At 37.4% G+C, this 22,209-nt stretch overlaps 1 protein-coding gene across 11 annotated transcripts in view; it reads right to left on the bottom strand.

The window, feature by feature from the left end:
- LINGO2 (leucine rich repeat and Ig domain containing 2) overlaps window positions 1-22,209 on the bottom strand; it is a 1,446,432-nt gene that overhangs the window by 656,055 nt on the left and 768,168 nt on the right. Inside the window, exon 2 of one of the 11 annotated variants that reach the window (XM_086414896.1) lies at window positions 11,429-11,558. The exons of the other annotated variants lie outside the window; for them this stretch is intronic. The gene's annotated coding sequence lies outside the window, so the exon portion shown is untranslated. The remainder of the gene's footprint in view (window positions 1-11,428; window positions 11,559-22,209) is intronic. 11 annotated transcript variants of the gene reach the window in all.

The following is a 22,209-nucleotide window of genomic DNA, read 5'->3' as shown; positions in this document are numbered from 1 at the left end:
GACTATGTTTCAATTGATGGTTTTGGAAATAAGAGAGGGATACAATGTCCTATGGACTCAGCCATGTCTTAGGTTGTGATGGAGCCACAGCTGCTTCAAAAGGTACAGGGCCTCGGTGTGCATTCCTCATGGCTCCATTTTTTCCTAGCTGAGACCCTGGGGAAGGAACTTAAATTTTGCAAGGTGCATCATCAAATCTAATATGGTATAACTATAGTATTTACTGCATAGAAATGAATAAGAATTTTTTTAAAAGTCAATGAGTAAAAACTATTGAGGAATATCTGACACCCTCACCATTAACTTGTTATGGACACTAATTTCTTCCACTCTTTCTGTTGAAACAAAACAAAACAAAAAACATTCTATCCCAAGCAGTAAGAGCTCAGCTTTAAGAGTCTTCTCTGTTAGGCTTCCCTGGTGGCTTAGATGGTAAAGAATCTGCCTGCAATTCAGGACACCCAAGTTCAATCCCTGGGTCGGGAAGATCCCCTGAAGAAGGGCATGGCAACCCATTCCATTATTCTTTCCTGGAAAATTCCATGGACAGAAGAGCCTGGTGGGCTACAATCTATGGGGCAGCAGAGAGTCAGACATGACTGAGCAGCTAACACTTTCTCAGGTTTAGAACCTGGATCAGATCTCATGTCAGCATCCTCTTTCTCTGTCAGATTCTAAAAGGTATTTGAAAATACTAAAACCAGTAAGACCTGTTCCGAGGTCATTGTTCCTTTCTTAAGTTTTAGTAACAATGCCAATTCAGAGCAATTCCAAAGTAAAGTATGGTAGGGGCTTGTGCTGTCAGCCTGAATCTATGGTGATATGTACAACTTGATAATCAAGGTGTTGAAACAGCTTGGCAAATATCACTTAGGCCCTTCACGCCTGGTAGGCAGAATAACCACCTCAATTTTTCAAGGTGATTAAGCTGATTAAGGAAGAACACTGTGATTCTTCATTCATCTATCTCCACTTAATCAGATGGAAAGGTCTCTACAACAGATGAAGGAATTTAAGTGTTGTAACTTAATGTGTCTCTTCACTTTCTTTCCCCTCAACCCCCCCCACCACAGCCAGGACCCCTTCTAAGAGAGCCAGACGGTTAACAGAACACTAATTCAAAGCCCCTCATTTCAGAGGTGAGACATTTCCCTCTTTCTTTTTAATTGAAAACATTTAACAGACTTTCTAGGAAATAAACGCTAGAGCACTAACCTCTGAATGCCATTTAATCACTTGTTTCAATCAATTCACATGTTTATTCATGAGAATTGCTCTACCTGTTAAGTGTTGAATTAAAAGGATTGGAGGGGAGGAAGACACCATTAGGAAAACACCCAGAAAGTAGTGTTACCTGAAACATTTATGAACATCTATTGCAAACACTCTTAAAACCTGGTGAATTGCATTTTAATTATTTTTGTAAATGTATTAAAGTTAAGGAGCATTTGGAAAGCAGTCATCTAGAATTGAGGAGGTATAAATTAATCACATGGTTATATTGAATATTCAGAAATCCTTAATGGAGCAATAATAATTGTCAAGCAACATTAGAACTTCTTGGCACATACTTGGGGATGCTTAGAGCATATTTTCACACTGAGGAAATGTTTACTTTACCCAGCAGCCTATTTCCCCCAATAGAAACACAATAAAAATTCACACACAATAAATCATTCCCAAGGCACAGAGATTCAAATGCCACAAGTGCTTTGATTCACTTTGCTTCAAGGGTAGAATTTATAAATTGAAGAACTTTTACATTTGTTAGAACACAGCACTCTGGAAATGAGGAAAGCAAAGCAAATTGGACTCTGGGATCTTATTTGTGTGTCACTCAGCATTACCCTTGGCAGTGAGTCACTGGCATAAACAGTGGGGGCAGAACCATTTCACCTCTACAGCCAGCAGGAGACCCTCAGAGAGAGTCAGGCTCAGAAAGGATCTCAAAGGGCCCCCAGAACTTGCCTCTACCTTTTTGAAAGGGAAAAATGAATTTGAGAGATGAAGTTAATTAATTCTGGCTTCAGACCCTGATGCTGGGAAAGATTGAGGGCAGGAGGAGAAGGCGACGACAGAGGATGAGATGGTTGGATGGCATCACCGACACAATGGACACGGGTTTGGGTGGACTCCAGTAGTTGGAAATGGACAGGGAGGCCTGGCATGCTGCGGTTCATGGGGTTGCAAAGAGTTGGACATGACCGAGCGACTGAACTGAACAGTCAAAACAAACCAAGAAGAAAACAGGTTTCCTGATTTCCAGCACAGTTTGTTCCTCTTCACCATTCCAAAAAAACGACGAAGATCATTGTGCATGTGTACACTTTTTTTTTTTTCCACCAGTAATGAATGAATCACACACATTGGATTAATTTGTGTTACACTTTCTACTTTTTTTATACTATTGAATCCTATAAACATTTTGCCTGTTTAAAGAACATCTGTTATCACAAGGTCTTTTCTTTTTCACTTTTATTTTCCTCATCTCTTCAGTAAACTGCTGAAGTAAATAAAGAGCTAGTGCCACGGACATTGTTACTCAGTTTGGACCCTGTTTGTTTGGAAATGCTGAGCTGTGCCTAACTCCTAAGATGTCAAAGTATTTATAGAACACTCCCTGCTCTACTTAACAAATCATTTGTTTCTCATGTACTGTGGTTGCTACCATCAAACTTCTGTATCACGTTTATGGAAACTCAAGATGCTACAAAAAGTTGCAGCAGCATAAATGAAGTTGTAGAATGACAGATCTTCCAGATAAGAAATGTTACTTGTATTCTGCATCCTTCACTCTACTTAAGATTTTCATGAAGGAAAACTATCTATAAGCTAAGTCTGTGGATTTTCTTTTCATCCTCTTCACTTGACTTTTATGCAGAGAAGTAGATTTTAATTTTGATGGATTCAAATTTATCAGGGTTGATGGAACATGCTTTTGGTGTCAAGTCACAGAACATTTTGCCTAAGATTGGATCCTGAACATTTTTTCCTAGTGTGTGTGTGTGTGTGTGTGTGTGTGTGTGTGTGTGTGTGTGTTGACCTCAGGTTTTCTATTTACAAATTTATTTTTTGTTTATACTGTAAGGTTTAGGTCAAGCTTCATTTTCCAGTTGTTTTTTTTTAAACTATGTATAAGAATGCTATTGGTTTTAATGTTTTGTATTCACGATATTTTTATTAGGCCTAAGAGTTTATATGTAAATTCTTTTGGATTTTCAATATACACACCACATTATAAGAAAAAAGGTAGTTTTTCCCACCTTCTTAATTCTTGTACCTCTTCTATTTTCCTATTGCTTTGCTAGAATCTTCAACAGAATACTGAATAGAAACAGAAATGGCAGATGTCCATGTGGGTCCTTTCCTGCCTTTAAGAATTTTTCTTACATTTTATTATTAATCATTATAATATAGGTTTTTATAGATAAAGCAATTCTCTTTTACTAGTCTATAAAAAATCTGTTTTGAATATTTATTGGATTTTATCAAATATTGTCTGTGTATAGTAAACTTCAGGAGTTGGTGATGGACAGGGAGGCCTGGTGTGCTACAGTCCATGGGGTCGCAAAGAGTCAGACACAACTGAGTGACTGAACTTAACTGAACTGATGGAACAGATATGGTTCCATTCCTTTAATCTGTTAAGGGATTTTCTATGATGATTCATTTTTGCCACTCAAGAACAAATATCTCTTGCTTTTATTTTCTATTCCTACATACACACATACACACACATACATATATTTAGGATACTGTTAAAGCCTGTTTAATAAAGATCTGAGTGGCAAACTCTTAAATATCATATATTTGAAAATATCTTTTTTTGGCTTAATCTCATAAAGTGCTTAGCTGGGTATACAATTTGATTTGTTTTTTTCTTTCCCTAAGCCCACTGAAGATATTGATCCTTCATTTTCTGCTACTGGTGAAAGATCCATAGTTACAAGTCTACTGCCATCAAAATGAAAATATTCTGTCCTTCCTTTCTGGCAGCTATTCAGATTCAATTTCCAAAATTTCTGATTGGTCTTATTCTATATTTATCTATCCATCTGTTTTTTCTTACTATTATATTTTCTTACTCTTATATTTTAAATTATAAAATTATTTTAACTGTGAGCATACTAAGCATCCTTAGTTTTAAGTCTTTGTTAGAGTCTTTCACATAATTAAGTTCACTGGCAGTAAATCCACATTTGAAATAATGATTTTTACTTACAAGTTTGATTTTGTAGTAGACATTTTTCTTATTCTCTCTCTATTCCTCTTTATCCATCCTTTCTCCCTAACAAATGTATCAGTACCTTCACCTTGCCCTTTGGGTACCCAGCTAAGTAGTCTGGTGAACAAGCTGTCACTCCATTTCCAATCTCCCTAACTTCATGTTTTTCAACAAAGAATCAGGACTGGAATGTTTCAGTTCCCTCCAAGTCCACAGGAGGTGAGCCATAATATGCCATTACCAGTTTCCACCCCAAGTGTCTGGACAGCTTTTCAATCACCACTTTGTTACTTTTCTAATTCATGGAGGTTTTCTGTTTGGTTTGTTTGTGTTTTTATAATCCAGCTATGTCTTTGCTTTCTCCCTTCAGATTTTATCAAATTTTGCTACATACTAGATCCAAGAAAGTCCATCAAAACATACTTGACATCTTGCCCTGCATACTCCTATGCTGTCTTTAGCTCACTCTAATTAGGCTTTCATCTTCGCAGGAAACTTCTTGGCAGAGTCACCAGTAAAACATCCATCCTGACAAATCTAATGGTCAGTTTTCATCTCAGCAGTAGCTGACAGAAGTGATCATTTTCTACTTGCTGATGTATTTCTTTCCTTGTTTTTCAGGATAGTCTACCCTTCTTATTTATCTCTGAGTGAATGGCCTACATGCAATTTCCTTGCCTGGCTCAACTTTCTATTAAATTTTAATAATTGGAGTGTCCCAGTGCTCCTCAGATATGTTTCCTCTTTCTCTGTAATTACCTATGCTATCCCACAGAGCCATGAATTTTCTATATATACAGATTATATAATATATAAATATAGTATATATTAAATAATGCATACTATATATACTATAATGTACAATTCTAAAATAAATTATATAATACAGTGTGTGTATATAAACACACACATATAATATATTCTGTCAATATTATATCCCTATTTTTTCTCCTCTTACCTCTTGAATAATTTATACACTATTTGTTTCTGGATATCCACTTTAACATCTAATAGTCATCCCACACAAAAACCACTGAAACTAATAAATGAATCCAGCAAGGTAGCAGGATACAAGACCCATATATAGAAATCTGCTGTGTTTCTTTACACTGTCAATGAAATATCAGAAAGAGAATGTTAACAAAAACTCCTGTTTAAAAGCATGTCAAATAGATACCTAGAAATCAACCTAACCAAGGAGGTGAAGTATCTATATGCTAAGAACTATAAAACATTGATGAAATCAACTAAAGATGATAGCAAGAAATGGAAAGATATTACACAGCCTTGGATTGGAAGAATTAATACTGTTAAAATGGCTAGCTATACTTACCATAGCAACCTATACATTTAATGTGATCCCTATGAAGTTACCCCATGACATTATCCACAGAGCTAGAAAACATAATCCTAAAATTCATATATACACTCAAAAGACTTAGAATTGCCAAAGTGATTGTGAGGAAAAAGAACTAAGCTGGAGGCATAACTCTCCCAGAGTGTACATACTACAAAGCTACAGTAATGACAACAGTGTGGTATTGGCACAAAAACAGATATATGGATCAATGCAACAGAATAGAGATCTCAGAAATAAACCCATACGTGTATGGTTAATAATCTTCAACAAACGGGCAAAAAAATACAATAGAGAAAAGACAGTCTCTTCAGCAAGAGGTGTTGGGAAAGATGGACAGACTCACATAAAGTAGTGAAGGTAGAATATTCCCTCACATCATACATAAAAATAAATTCAAAATGCCTTAAACACTAGTATATAAGACATGACACCCCAAAACTCCTAGAAGAGAATATAGGTTAAATATTATCAGACATGTATTATAGTTAAGGTTTTTTTAAATCAGTCTCCCAAGGCAAAAGAAAGAAAAACAAAACTAAACAAATGGGACATAATTAAACTTAGAAGCTTTGGAAAGCAAAGGAAACCATCAACAAAAATGAAAACACAACCTACAGAATGGGATAAACGTTTTGCAAATGATGAGACTGACAAAGGCTTTATTTCCAAAATGTACAGACAGCTCATACCACTCAATATCCAAAAAACAAACCAATCAGAAAGTGTGCAGAGGACCTAAACAGACAGTTCTCCAACGAAGACATACAGATGGTTGCCAACAGGAACATGAAAAGATGTTCCATGTCCCTCATTATTAAAGAAGTGCAAATCAAAACTACAATGACGTTTCACCACATACCAGTCTGATTGGCCATCTTCAAAAAGTCTACAAATTTGCTGAAAAGGATGCAGAGAAAACAGAAACCTTTGTTGGTGGGAATGTAAATTGGTGCAGCCACTAAGGCGAATAGTATGCTGCTGCTAAGTCGCTTCAGTCGTGTCCGACTCTGTGCGACCCCATAGACGGCAGCCCACCAGGCTCCCCTGTCCCAGACATTTCTTAAAAATTAAAAATAGAGTTATCATAGGATAGAGCAATCCCACTCCTGGGTATATATACAGAAAAATGAAAGCTCTAATTTGAAAAGATACATGTACCTCAATGTCATAGCAGTGCTGCTTACAATAGCCAACACATAGAAGCAATGTAAGTGTCCATCGAGAGATGAATGAATAAAGATGTGGCATCCGGTCCCATCACTTCATGGGAAATAGATGGGGAAACAGTGGAAGCAGTGTCAGACTTTATTTTTCTGGGCTCCAAAATCACTATAGATGGTGACTGCAGCCGTGAAATTAAAAGGCGCTTACTCCTTGGAAGGAAAGTTATGACCAACCTAGATAGCATATTCAAAAGCAGAGACATTACTTTGCCAGCAAAGGTCCGTCTAGTCAAGGCTATGGTTTTTCCTGTGGTCATGTATGGATGTGAGAGTTGGACTGTGAAGAAGGCTGAGTGCCGAAGAATTGATGCTTTTGAACTGTGGTGTTGGAGAAGACCCTTGAGAGTCCCTTGGACTGCAAGGAGATCCAACCAGTCCATTCTGAAGGAGATCAGCCCTGGGATTTCTTTGGAGGGAATGATGCTGAAGCTGAAACTCCAGTACTTTGGCCACTTCGTGCGAAGAGTTGACTCATTGGAAAAGACCCTGATGCTGGGAGGGATTGGGGGCAAGAGGAGAAGGGGATGACAGAGGATGAGATGGCTGGATGGCATCACTGACTCGATGGACGTGAGTCTGAGTGAACTCCAGGAGTTGGTGATGGACAGGGAGGCCTGGTGTGCTGCGATTCATGGGGTCGCAAAGAGTTGGACACGACTGAGCGACTGATCTGATCTGATCTGATGCATGTATATGTGTGTGCATTGTGTGTGTGTATATACATGTGGGTGTTAAGTCACTTCAGTCGTGTCTGACTCTGTAACCCTATGGACTACATATAGCCCACCAGGTTCCTCTGTCCATGGGATTCTCCAGGCAAGAATACTGGAATCTCTTATATCTTGCATCTTCATAATTTGTGTCTTTAATAACTTGCGTCTCTTAAATGTCCTGCATTGGCTGATGGGTTCTGTGGATTTACCTTAAGTATGACGGAAACTTCTTGGATAGTTTTAAATAGGAGTATAATGTAATATGATTTCTGTGGCTGCTAGATAAGAGATAGAGTATAGGGGACAACGGTGGAATCAGGGAGGCCGGTTAGGACGCTACTGTAGGAAGCTAAACAGAAGACAATGATGTGGACTAGAATGTTAGGTCAAAAGTCATGTTTTAACCATATTAGGCTTAGATGACTTTCAATTTTTTTCTTTATTTAACTAGAATTGATCTATGATATTGTGTTAGTTTCAGCTGTCGAAACCTGACTATTGTGTTAGGTGTACAACTTCAGATTCTTTTCCATTATAGGCTATTACAAGATATTGAATATAGTTCCCTTTGCTATATAGTAGGTCATTGGTTATTTTATATATATGTGTGTGTGTGTGTGTGTGTGTATAGCATTATATGTGTGTGTGTGTATATATACACACCATATATATAGTATGTATTTTTTAATCCCAAACTCCTGATTTATTCATCCCCACCTCTTTCCCCTTTGGTAACTGTGTGTGTTCTATCTCTATGAGTCTGTTTCTGTTTTACAAATAAGTTGACTTGTGTTTTTTTTTTTATTTTAGATTTCATATATAAATGATATATAATATTTGTCTTTCTCTGCCTGACTTACTTCACTTAGTATAATAATCTTAGGTTCATCCAGGTTGCTGCAAATGGCAATATTTCATTCTTTTTTATGGTAGAATAATAATCCATTATATGTGTGTGTGTGTGTGTGTGTGTGTGTGTGTGTGTGCGTGTGCATGTACATATATACACCATGCCTGCCAGTGCAAGAGATATGAGAGAAATGGGTTTGATCCCTAGGTCAGGAAGATCCCCTGGAGGAGGGCATGGCAACCCACTCCAGTATTCTTGTGTGGAGAATCCCATGTACAGAAGAACCTGGCGGGCTACAGTCCATAGTGTCGCAGTGAGTCAGACATGACTGAAGTGACTCAGCATGCACGCACACTTACAATGGCCCTAGAAGACTTAACAGGTCTCACCACTATCATCAGAGAATTCATTCCAACAGTCTTGGCATTCTTATTACCTTTTAGAATATTACCCTGGACTAATAATGTTTCTTTTCCAAATCTTTGCCTAGTTCTTTTTGTACATCATTCAGTTACTGTTTAATTGCTACCCCTTGCAAAGGTCGTCTATAATCACCGTAGTTAAAATACTCTCCTGTCACTCCTTTGTCCTTAAATTTCTTTTTCAGTTTCTTGGATATTCTTTTTCTGGAATTCTTGAAGTATAACTGACAAAATTGTAAGTTATTTTAAGTATATATCATGATTATTTGATAACATATATATTGTAAAAGAATTGTCACCTAGTTAACATACCCATACACATGTGTGTGTATGTTAAAACTTAAGTTCTACTCTCCTAGAAAATTTCCATTATACAATAGTGTTATCAACTATATCCATTATTTTATAAATTAGATTTTCAAACCTTATTCACTTCACTTTTCTTTTATAAAGTCTCAATTATTATTGGATATTTTAATATTTATTGTTTAAATAAATTAAGCAAAAAATATTTACTTGTTTCTTGTCTATCTCACCCACTTGCATTCAAGTTCCCTGAAGGTAGGTATTTGATTTCTCTTATTCACAACAGTTAACCCTGACATCTAGAAGAGTGTCTAGTACTTAAGAGACATTCAATAAATATCTGCAGAACTAATAAATTACAGCATTCCACCAATGATTAGGAATCTAATTAGACTGACACAACTCCTATACAAAGGAAATGGTATATAGTATATTTTTATATCTGGCAATCAAAACCATAGAGAAATAAATATTTTTCAACTTTTTCCATTAAATTTCCTTTACTTGAACTCTAAGAGCACAAACAATACCATACAAAATGTTAGCTGTCAAGGCATTTCACAAAATAGTGGCTAAGTCACCCTTTGATTCCTTTTGACCTGTGCATTTTGGATTTCCAGCATTTCCATTCCCAATGGCTGGATGTATGGAAAATCTTTACACCTCTAAATTCAAATTCATTCTAAATGAATGATCTTGCCTCTCCTTTGAGAGCTATGTCTAATAAAGCCTAAAATTTGAAAGACTATTAATTCTCTGAATTATTTGTTGTGATAAGCAATATTCCAATGAAGGTCCTCTGACATGTCTTTAATATATTCTAAACTCTTAATATTTTTTAAAAGCCATTGAATTGTCCTCTTTTAACTGGTAAACATCACTGATTATAAATTACATCATAATAAAGCTGTTAAAATAGCAAAATAAATAACACAACACTGAATTTTAAAATGTGATACTGGAAAGGCACACCATATTATGGAGAAAAATGACTCAAACATCAAGATATATATTTGATGATAAAATTACTAGACATTAAAAATAAAGGAATAATTCTTTGAGCACCCATTCAGGAAAAAATAACTGCTTTACAATGGATCAAATATCAGACTGGTATCAGGTTTCTTAACAGCAACATCTATGAAAGAGCAAAGCAGCAACTTCAAAGCACTCAGTGTAGTGTCCATGTTCTCTCCACCAAACCGCAGATCATTTATTAGCTTTCCTGAATCCACTGCTATCAAAACTGATGTTCTAGATAAACCTCAATGAATTTAGGGTCTTCTAATAATATTAAGGTAATAGAGGCAGAAGATACCTGTGTTACTAAGAGCAGACCCAAGGGCCAAATGACCTCCTACCACTGTGGACAGACAGACCCTGGATTTTTCATTTGTTGAATCCATCTCAGACAATATCTGAGTTGTCTGAGTCAACCTTTCCAGTTAGATTTATTATTTATTTTATAATGTAACAAACATTTCTGAGCTTGTCATTGTATCTTCTAAATGAATTATTTATTTCTTTAAAAGATTATAGCAACTTTCCTAACAATTAAAATAAATTTTTGTCTCTTGGGAGCATTCAAAATACATATCTACTATATAAGGCAGTTTGAAAAACAAACCACCTTCTATCTTACTTTGTTAAATTTTATATTATATTGAGATCATGTAGAGTAGAACAGTCAACTCTAAACTGCTCAGTAAAATCACTTAGAAATCATTTTCTAGAAAAATAGTAAGAATCCAGGCTTTTTATTTTCTCCCACAGAAGTAGAGTCATGTTATGCATTCCAGATATCAAGGGACCTTAGAGATTATGTCATCTAAACTTTTCATTGTCCAAGAGAGTGAATTTGGCCCCTTGGAGAATTAATGACAATCACATAATTGTAGGGCTGGGACCAGATTCTAGGATTTTGGTTGTCTCATTTGACATTCCTTATATAACCTCCTTTCTTGTTTAGATCTGTACTTGTAAACATTTCCTTATTGTATTCATTTAACAGATATGCACCACTCTGTCCTAGCTAGTCTTTGCAATTCAAGAAACATGAGGTAAAGAAGACAGGTAAGATCCATGTCCTCTGGGAGTCACTATTTCTTGATCACACATGGTTTTTGCAAAGATTCACTGAAAGACCCACCCATGACTCTTCACTGCACCATTATCTTCCCAAGCTCCACTTTCTTCAGAGACCCAGGGCATTCCTATTCTGAGCTATAAGCCTGAGGCAAATTCTTCGGGAAGCCTTCCCTGCGTCCCTCACTGCCCCAGTCTGGGCTACATGCCCTTGCTTTGTGCTTCCTTAGCACAGTATGCTTACCTCTGTCAGAGCATCACAACTTGGAAAGGTGTTTGTCTACTTCCTTGTTATTCCTTCCTCTTAAACTATGGCCTCCTTGAGGCCTCCTAGTGCTCTGTTTGTTCCAATATCTCTAGTATCTGCATAGTACCTGGAACAGAATGAATGCTCACTAAATATTTGCTGTTGTCTAAATTGAGAATGACTGCATAAACATAAGGTCTTATATGAACCATTTACATCTCACTGTCAATGAGTTTAAAGAAATTAATTTCTCCTGGTAGAGTTGCTATGCTGCATGCTTAGTTGCTCAGTTGTGTCCGACTCTTTGTGACCCCATGGACAGTAGCCCACTAGACTTCTCTGTCTATGGGGATTCTCCAGGACAGAACACTGTGCTCTCTTCCAGGGAATCTTCCCAACCCAGGAATTGAACCCAGGTCTCCCACATTGCAGGCAGATTCTTTACCATCTAAGCCACCAGGAAGGCCCCAAGATACTGGAGTGGGTAGCCTATCCCTTCTCCAAGGGAACTTCCCTACCCAGTAATTGCAGGAGAGCCGGAGTCTCCTGCATTGCAGGTGGATTCTTTACTAGCTGAGCTACCAGGGAAGCCCCTCTGGTAGGATTACTTGTACCTTAATAGCTCCAAACTAATCATTAATAAATAATGTTGAAAATATCCAATGTACTTCTAGGACTACAGTTGACCTTGGAACAACACAAGTTTCAACTGTGGTGAGTACACTTACAGGGGATTTTGTGTGTGTGTGATAGTAAACACTACAGTAACAACAACAACAACGGGGCTTTCCTGGTGGCTCAGTGGTGAAGAATCTGCCTGCCAGTGCAGGAGACACGTTCGCTCTCTGAATCAGAAGGATCACATGGAGAAGGAAATGACAACCGGTTCCAGCGTTCTTTCCCGGGAAATCTCATGGACAGAGAAGCCTGGCAGGCTACAGTTTCCATGGGGGTCACAAAGATTCAGATGCAATTTAGTGACTAAACAGAAACAAACACACTATAGTTACTATGCTATAGTAACTATGCGGTTGAATATAGTAACTATAGTAACTATAACATAGTAACAATAGTATAATATAGTTACTATAGTAACTATAATATAGTAACTATATGGTTGAATCCATGGATGCTGGATCACAAATAATGAGAAATCATGGATATAGATGAACCACATATATATAGAGGGCTAATTGTAAGTTATACTATATTGCTACTGCTTAGAGGGTGGGTGATCATAAAACCCATGCTATTCAAGGGTCAGCTGATGTCATGTACTCTGTACACGTCTCTCAGCAATGGACAGCTCATATATACACAACCCTCTCATTTGACCAACTAGGATAAAATGCTGATGCTGGAATTTTAACACACAAGAGATAGGCTTCATCAAACTTCTGATAAAATTACTCTGGTTTTCTGTTAAATGCCAAGCTGATTTAAAAATTGCCACATGATGACTTGCAGCTAAAGAAATCCATGATTTAGAACTTGGATGCTTGCCAGAAGGTATTTTTCAGAGTTGAACTCTTGTCTGTGATTAAGGGACAAAGGTCTGCGGTCTACTTTCAGAAACAGAAAACCGTAACAACAAAATCCTCAATGAAATAAAAAACTCTACACATTCCAGTTTAGTTATTACACAGGCCAATTTATAATTCTTTCTCAGCTGGAATCTGATATCGTAGAGTCAATAGACTCATTCAGATCTAAACTTTTATCTTTTTACTGGGGCATGCTCTCTAATTGAACACTGCTTATACTTTGTGCTGGGAATGGGAAAACACTCCAGGATGTCTCTGCATTAAAGGAAGCTATGGGGGTTGTACAACATAATTGTCTTTGAGTTGTATTACAAATAACTCCACAGGAGACACTAAAATTGGCCTACTATCTAAATACTAAGAAAAAGAATGTCAATACTCAATCTAGTATTTGAGGCAATGATATTATTTGGTCTTTTCATGAAAAAAAAAAAAATCATCATTTTCTCAAACAAGTGAACACATTATTTATAATACAACATACTTTCTTCATTTTTCTCCATCATTAAGCATTAGGTGTTGTTCCAATTATTAGCAGAAATAGACCCGTGACCTTCTTGCTGGGGTTCACATGAATATCATTCAGAGTAATTCTAAATCAGAGGAATAGTTTTTGAAAGTTAATCTTGTTTCCTCCTTTTCTTCAGGAATTCCAGGTTGAACACATCAGGCTCCCATCTGGTCACTAAGATGTTTAAGGCCACTTTCAACACTATACTGGTCAGTCTCCTTTCAATATCACAAGTAGAATTATGGGAAAGCATATAAACACACTGCTGCTGCTAAGTCGCTTCAGTCGTGTCCGACTCTGTGCGACCCCACAGACGGCAGCCCACCAGGCTCCCCTGTCCCTGGGATTCTCCAGGCAAGAACACTGGAGTGGGTTGCCATTTCCTTCTCCAGTGCATGAAAGCAAAAAGTGAAAATGAAGTTGCTCAGTCGTGCCCGACTCTTAGCAACCCCATGGACTGCAGCCTACCAGGCTCCCCGTCCATGGGATTTTCCAGGCAAGAGTACTGCAGTGGGGTGCCATTGCCTTCAAGGTGTAATTAAAGTAAATCTATCCTGATGATGAAGAAATATTTTTAATGTAATTTTACTTATATTGGAGTATACTTGATTTACAATGTTGTATTAGGTTCAGGTATACAGCAAAGTGATTCATTTATACCTATACATATATCCATTATTTTTCAGATTTTTTTTTCCCATTTAGGTTGCCACATAATATTGAGTAGAGATCCCTGTGCCATACTGTAAGTCTTGTTGATTGTCTACTTTATATATTAGTGTGTATATATTAAACCCAAACTCCTAACATTGTAAATCAATTGTACTCCAATATACAATAAAAATTAAATTTAAGAAAATAATAATTTATCTAGAATGGAATTTAACATTAGAAAGATTAGGATTAAATCCCTATTCTTCTACATATTAGTTGTATTACTGATTTAAGGCTCAGCTTAAGCATAAACAATTTTGCATTTTAAATATGATACATGCCAAGAGTCTAAAACACTGGTTTTCACACATTAATAGTTTAATGTACTTTAGTCCTTAGTTCATTCTTCACAACCAACAGTGTACAATGTCGTAGTGAACAGTTACAGTAGCCATCTCTAATTCAAAATGGCAAGCTTCCCTGAGGCTTCAAAGTCCTACCTAAACTATCCCTTCAGGCAACTATTAGGATCAAATGCAATTTTTTTTTTTTTTTTTTTAATTTGCCATCCCTGTTTTAGCTACTCAGTTTACTGCTCTGGGAGATATAAACAAGTTTGAAACACAATGTTTTCTGTAAAAATCTTGAATCTGGTTAGACAAATAACTTAAATATAAAATAATGAGTAGTGTGAGGTTGAAGACCAGCTTCTTTGAGGTTTATAAGTCTATAATTATAAGTTCAAAGGAGTAATTTATATGGTAAACTTAAAGAGGATGCAAGAGTGGAAAGGGCTCTTAAAAAAACATGTTTTTAAAAATTCTACTTGTTTCCTTCTTCCTCTAACTCCACTTGCTAACCTCTCTGGGCATCAATTTCTTCCTCTTTAAAATAAGCAGATTAAATCTGACATGGTGTTTTCCAACTCTATCATTCTGTGATTAGGTCTAAAGGAATCAGTAGGAATGACTGGAAATTTGGGGAGTGAAAGAGGGTCCACAAAGCCTTTGGAATGAGCATTAAAAGATGAGTTGAGTTCAGGCTGGTAAAAGAGGTAAAGAAGGCAACCCAGATGAGAAAATACTTGTAAGCAATGGCTCTTGATCAGAGGCTTCTAGACAAATTTAAAAGCATGATAATGGTGATGAGGAGGATGATGCAAAATAGTTGAGATTATAGCAATACATCACAATGCACCATCTGCCATTCCATTTTAAGCAAATCACTCCTCAGGCAATAACTGCCAGAGTTTATGCAAAATGTACAATACATTTTGCTCAAATAAAACCATCTACAACTGGAATGCCTTTGCCCCAGCAACAACAGAAGAAAAGGAGCGGGAGGTCTTCATTAATATGTTAATTTGCCCATTTCCTAGCAGCGTTAACATAAAGGCCCTATGCACAGGTTGACCCAATCAACACCATACCACTGTTTCCTTCAAACTTTAGAAAGTATCTCCCCCAAAAACACTCTATGAAAAAGAGAAACCTGGGAGGATTTGAGATTTCATGGAGAAATAGGATTAGATCTGTAAGAATAGACCTATCAGGTCTGGTTTTAATCACTAAATAAAAATCAGTAACATATTACATAAAGACATTGATAAGATATTTTGAATGAATATTTTTTTTTTCTAATTTTATTTTATTTTTAAACTTTACATAATTGTATTAGTTTTGCCAAATATCAAAATGAATCCGCCACAGGTATACATGTGTTCCCCATCCCGAACCCTCCTCCCTCCTCCCTCCCCATACCATCCCTCTGGGCCGTCCCAGTGCACCAGCCCCAAGCATCCAGTATCGTGCATCGAACCTGGACTGGCGACTCGTTTCCTACATGATATTATACATGTTTCAATGCCATTCTCCCAAATCTTCCCACCCTCTCCCTCTCCCACAGAGTCCATAAGACTGTTCTATACATCAGTGTCTCTTTTGCTGTCTCGTACACCGGGTTATTGTTACCATCTTTCTAAATTCCATATATATGCGTTAGTATACTGTATTTATGTTATTCCTTCTGGCTTACTTCACTCTGTATAATAGGCTCCAGTTTCATCCACCTCATTAGAACTGATTCAAATGTACTCTTTTTAATGGCTGAGTAATACTCCATTGTGTATATGTACCACAGCTTTCTTATCCATTCATCTGCTGATGGACATCTAGGTTGCTTCCATGTCCTGGCTATTATAAACAGTGCTGTGATGAACATTGGGGTACACGTGTCTCTTTCCCTTCTGGTTTCCTCAGTGTGTATGCCCAGCAGTGGGATTGCCCAGAGATAAATCCACGCACATATGGACACCTTATCTTTGACAAAGGAGGCAAGAATATACAATGGATTAAAGACAATCTCTTTAACAAGTGGTGCTGGGAAATCTGGTCAACCACTTGTAAAAGAATGAAACTGGACCACTTTCTAACACCATACACAAAAATAAACTCAAAATGGATTAAAGATCTAAACATAAGACCAGAAACTATAAAACTCCTAGAGGAGAACATAGGCAAAACACTCTGCGACATACATCACAGCAGGATCCTCTATGACCCACCTCCCAGAATATTGGAAATAAAAGCAAAAATAAACAAATGGGACCTAATTAACCTTAAAAGCTTCTGCACATCAAAGGAAACTATTAGCAAGGTGAAAAGACAGCCTTCAGAATGGGAGAAAATAATAGCAAATGAAGCAACTGACAAACAACTAATCTCAAAAATATACAAGCAACTCCTACAGCTCAACTCCAGAAAAATAAATGACCCAATCAAAAAATGGGCCAAAGAACTAAATAGACATTTCTCCAAAGAAGACATACAGATGGCTAACAAACACATGAAAAGATGCTCAACATCACTCATTATCAGAGAAATGCAAATCAAAACCACTATGAGGTACCATTTCACACCAGTCAGAATGGCTGTGATCCAAAAGTCTACAAATAATAAATGCTGGAGAGGGTGTGGAGAAAAGGGAACCCTCTTACATTTTGAATGAATATTATTGACATTTTGACACCTGACTTTCATCTGTCGTCTTCTGATCATGATACATTTCTCAGGGTTTCCCTTCTCCAAAATTTCCATATTTATGCATATGTCTGTTTTACTGCATAGTGCAAGTATGCATACACACTCATTCATATCTGTCACTTTGAGAACCCGTGCACCTTAGCCCACCAGGTCCCTTTGTCCATGGGATTTTTTCAGGCAAGAATACTGGAGTTGGTTGCCATTTCCTACTCAAGGGGATCTTCCTGACCCAAGGATCAAACCTGCGTCTTCTGGAGCTCCTGCAGCTCCTTCATTGGCAGTCAGGTTCTTTAGCCTGTGCCACCCCAGAAGATATTAAGTGCATATTAAAAAGCATCATCTTTTGCACCTAGTCCTTTTTCCTAATGTGTCATACCATGCTTCACAATTCCCATGTGCTAAGTCTTGCCATATTCTCAGAGATGCAGTAACTAGGCTTGCCAGATTCAGCAAATAAAAAACTTAGAATGCCAAGTGAAACTTCAGATAAACAATAAAAGTATTTTTAGAAAAGTGTCCCCCATATAATATTTAGGACATAACTTGCATACTGTTTATCTCTAAAATATATAACTCAACATCATGGACTTGATCTGGCAACCCTACCTGTGACTGAAATGATTGATGAACAAAAATCATTTCTGAGCAAATATTTCTTAAGCCTTCTCCACAAAATTCAAAATGATATATTATTAGTTCCCCATACAGTAATGCCTCATCAAAGTGGATACTCACAGCCTCTTTTATGGCAACCTTTGCCCCTTCCATCCCACACAATCCTAGAAGTTCTAAGGCTATGGCTATCTTTGCTACTACCTTTTGATTGACTGAGTTTTGAGACTATATTGCTCTATTATGCTTTATTTACTTTTTCCCCTTTGCTAAACATCAGTATTCTCTCTTTCTAATTTAGCCTAGCAATTTGCATTGTCAGATTTCATATTCTTTTCAAAATATAGACCGAATAAAATTTGCATATACTCTCCCAGATTTTTGCATACATTTTGTAAGTTATCTTTGTTAGACATCTATAGTTTTCTTTGATTCAGTCAAAATACGAAGACAAGAGATAAAATCAAACATGTTTATATAAAAGTACTATCAGCAAATTGCCATTAGGGTATATATTTAATTTCCAAATGCTATTCACTTTATTTTCACTAATGTGGAAACATTATGTAAACCACTGATTTTGCCATACACTAAGGAGCAGCTCTTGAAATTTACAGAGTGGTATAAAGGAAATTTAGTTTAAGTCTTCAAAGACTGAAAAAAAAAAAAAAAGCTTTTTTGTGTGTGAAAATTCTGGAGCATTTCCAACACAAAACTTTAAGCAGCAATGAATTATTCATTTTTATTTGGAGAAAATTATGGACTAACAGCTTAATAAATAAAATAGTATACTAAAATTGTATTATTGGTATCTAAAGACATAAAAATGAATTTTAAACTGTTATGAGAGCTTTCTACCTTATTTTACAAACTGGTAATGTTTCAAGAAGAGTCATTCAGATTTACAAAAATGAGGCAAGTATAAGTGGCAAGATACTGAACCAAGAGCAGAGTCTCTCATTCTCATTTCTTATAAAAGCAGAAGTCAGATGATACTTAACAGAGGTTTCCTAACTGTGCTTTCTCATCTGAAAAGTAGGGATAATATCTTTTCAGAGAGCTTGGGTTGAGGGAAAGAAAAGTGGGACATTCCCTATTTAATCTCTTTAATCTCTTTTTCTCTGGGTCCACATTTTACCTATAGCAGAGGAACTTACACCACTCATTTTCCAGAAGGGAGGCTAGAGGAGTGAATGCAGGCTGAGTGGAAAGGCGAGGGGAATGAGAGATGGAAAAAAGAGGAAGAGAGGGAGGTTTGAGTTCAACAAATCAGTATCAGATCCTGCTTTAAATAATGTCTCATATTCAGCTGAAGGAGATGATGAGATTTAAAAATGCCAAAACAATCTTTTTGTTGTTGATGTTTTTTTTTTTTTTTTTTTAATTCTCAAGATTACTCCTCAGATGTTTCTTCCTAAATGCACTTTTCCCCCAGGAAAAAGCAGGCTTTAGACACTTCCATTTGTTACATTAGGAAACAAAACAAAGGCTTTGAACCTGCCTTGGGAATGAAGATACTTCTTCAAGTTGACATTTCTTAAACATTCATTGTATATTTATTCAACATTTGGTGGAGAGGTGAAACTAACAAGAAAGAAAAAAGGTAGGATCTCCAATTATACTCAAAGTTTGATCCCCACATCCAGATCTCCAAACAGTTCAGCTCTGAACTCAGCTCAAGACAGGAGAGTTGACCCTAACAGCCCACACTTGCAAGGCTGATTGTAGAGGCCAGAGGACAGCATCAGAAAACTTCCAAATATGCAGACTCTCCCCGCGAGTTCTTATGAATAAAACTTCCTCCATCATACATTTCTAATGATGTTTAATGCCTCCAATGGACGAAATCCAGCCTGCGCTTTGTCAGTCTTGGCAAGACAATACCTTGGGCCCTGTTCATGAAACTTGTCATCATAGAAGGAAGGACTTAGGACATAAACATGTCATTGGAATCCTGATTGAGTTGAGAATCTCAAACTTAGGTTTTTTAATTACAACAGGTAATGAATGAGTTGGAGAAGGCAATGGCACCCGACTCCAGTACTCTTGCCTGGAAAATCCCATGGACGGAGGAGCCTGGTGGGCTGCAGTCCATGCGGTCGATAAGAGTTGGACAGGACTGAGCGACTTCACTTTCACTTTTCACTTTCATGCATTGGAGAAGGAGATGGCAACCCACTCCAGTGTTCTTGCCTTGAGAATCCCAGGGACCAGGGAGCCTGGTGGGCTGCCGTCTATGGGGTCGCACAGAGTCGGACACGACTGAAGCGACTTAGCAGTAGCAGCAGTGAATGAGTTATCTGCATTATCTGGCAGTGCTGAGGTCTGAAAGTGACTGCAGATTGTACATATCCTGTTTTGTCACTAGATTGTGCCTTTGAGAAAAACTATGCTTAGAACAAGAATTGTTTTTGTTTTCCTTTAAATAAAAGAAGGTCTGTAATACAATGCTGCTGCTGCTGCTGCTGCCGCTAAGTCACTTCAGTCGTGTCTGACTCTGTGTGACCCCAGAGACGGCAGGCCACCAGGCTCCGCCATCCCTGGGATTCTCCAGGCAAGAACACCAGAGTGGGTTGCCATTTCCTTCTCCAATGCATGAAAGTGAAAAGAGAAAGTGAAGTCTCTCAGTCATGTCAGACTCTTAGCGACCCCATGGACTGCAGCCTACCAGGCTCCTCCGTCCATGGGATTTTCCAGGCAAGAGTATTGGAGTGGGTTGCCATTGTAATACAATGAGAGATTAGTAAATGGTAGCTAATATTTTACTTCAGTATTTCCAGCACCTAGAAAAGTACCTGAATTAAGAGATACTCATGAAATATTTGATGAATTGGTGAAAGTAATTAGATTAAACATGATGGCATTTTTTTTTGTTTGTTTGAGGAGTGGTATTATTTATTTCAAACTTAAATATCTATTGGACATTGGAATTCCATTTTAAAGATGAAGTTACATAATAAAAATGAAGCTCCTCTGTGAGTCTAGCTGCTAAACAAATCTAATATATTACCATGCTACTGCTAAGTCACTTCAGTCGTGTCCGACTCTGTGCGACCCCATAGACGGCAGCCCACCAGGCTCCCCCCTCCCTGGGACTCTCCAGGCAAGAACACTGGAGTGGGTTGCCATTTCCTTCTCCAATGCATGAAAGTGAAAAGTGAAAGTGAAGTCGATCAGTCGTGTCTGACTCTTAGTGACCCCATGAACTACAGCCTACCAGGCTCCTCCGTCCATGGGATCCTCCAGGCAAGAGTACTGGAGTGGGGTGCCATTGCCTTCTCCAAATATATTACTATAGTTAGGCTCTTTCACTTAATGAAGGGTTGTGAACCAATTGGTATAAGTAATTGAAAATATGATTAGCAATTTATTTCCTTCATATCACATTAGTTAAGGAGACACCTTAAGTGGGTTCACAGTTCAATATCACCTAGTTTTCATGAGATACCATTCTGTTCTTTTTGACCAGTTGATACTTAAATAGAATTCAGGGATTCATAGAGGATTTAAAAGATGAATTTCCATTGATTAAAAAGTATGTCACAAGAAATATACTATATAAATTGCTACGATTAAGTGACTCACCATTTTTTGGTACTGTTAATGAGTAAGTGCATCACCATTTATTGATACTGGTAATGAGTACATTCTTTGCCCCAGCTTTGTTGATAAGAATCCTATTTTCATTCGCACAAAGCCACAATGGCTCACTGATGGGGATGTGTTAGGTGGGTGCCGGGTAAACAGAAGAACTTAGGCCATGCTGAGATGGCAGCATCTGTTCAACTCCATCCAATTTTTGCATGAAGGGACAATATTCCTAGTTTTGCTATTGCTTTTGACCTTTCAATGGACTGGATTTTTGACTCCTTCCAAGTTTTCTAACATTGTCAACTAATTCTGTTGACAAACCAACAACAACAAAATTGTCAACAACACTGAATCACTGAGGCTAATGCAGTTGAAGATCTTTATCCAGTTCACAGCATTCCAGCTTGTTACTGCTGTTCTATTTTGCTTTCCAGAATGCTATGCTGAATCTATTGCTTTCTGTCCTTGATGATTTCTTTGGTAACAATGCATGTTCTTCTGGTTTAGGTGAACCCATAGGAAACTGGTACTTGCAACATTAGCTCTGTAAAGAAAATCTGAGTCTCTGTATTAATTAAATATTGGCATACTGCTGCTATAAAGCAAACAACTACAAATTATAAGTACTACACAATAAATGAGCATATATTTCTTGCTCATGAGTTTGTAGATCAGCTGGGGTGCCTACGATTCAGGCTACAGTATTTGGAGCAGTTCTACATGTTGCCTGTTGGAAGGTTGCCTTTCCTCCATGTGTTTAGCATCATCTCCCAAGAACCAGTAGGCTAGTGGGGCATATTTACTTTATGTGAAGGCAGAGGCCTA

The sequence above is a fragment of the Bos grunniens genome, chromosome 8 (assembly GCF_055505025.1).
Source record: "Bos grunniens cultivar Pamir isolate PY7600 chromosome 8, Bosgru_T2T1.0, whole genome shotgun sequence".
Classification (NCBI taxonomy): Eukaryota; Metazoa; Chordata; class Mammalia; order Artiodactyla; family Bovidae; genus Bos; species Bos grunniens.
The sequence above is the reverse complement of the archived record's forward strand: the minus strand, read 5'-3'. Positions and strand labels throughout refer to the sequence as shown.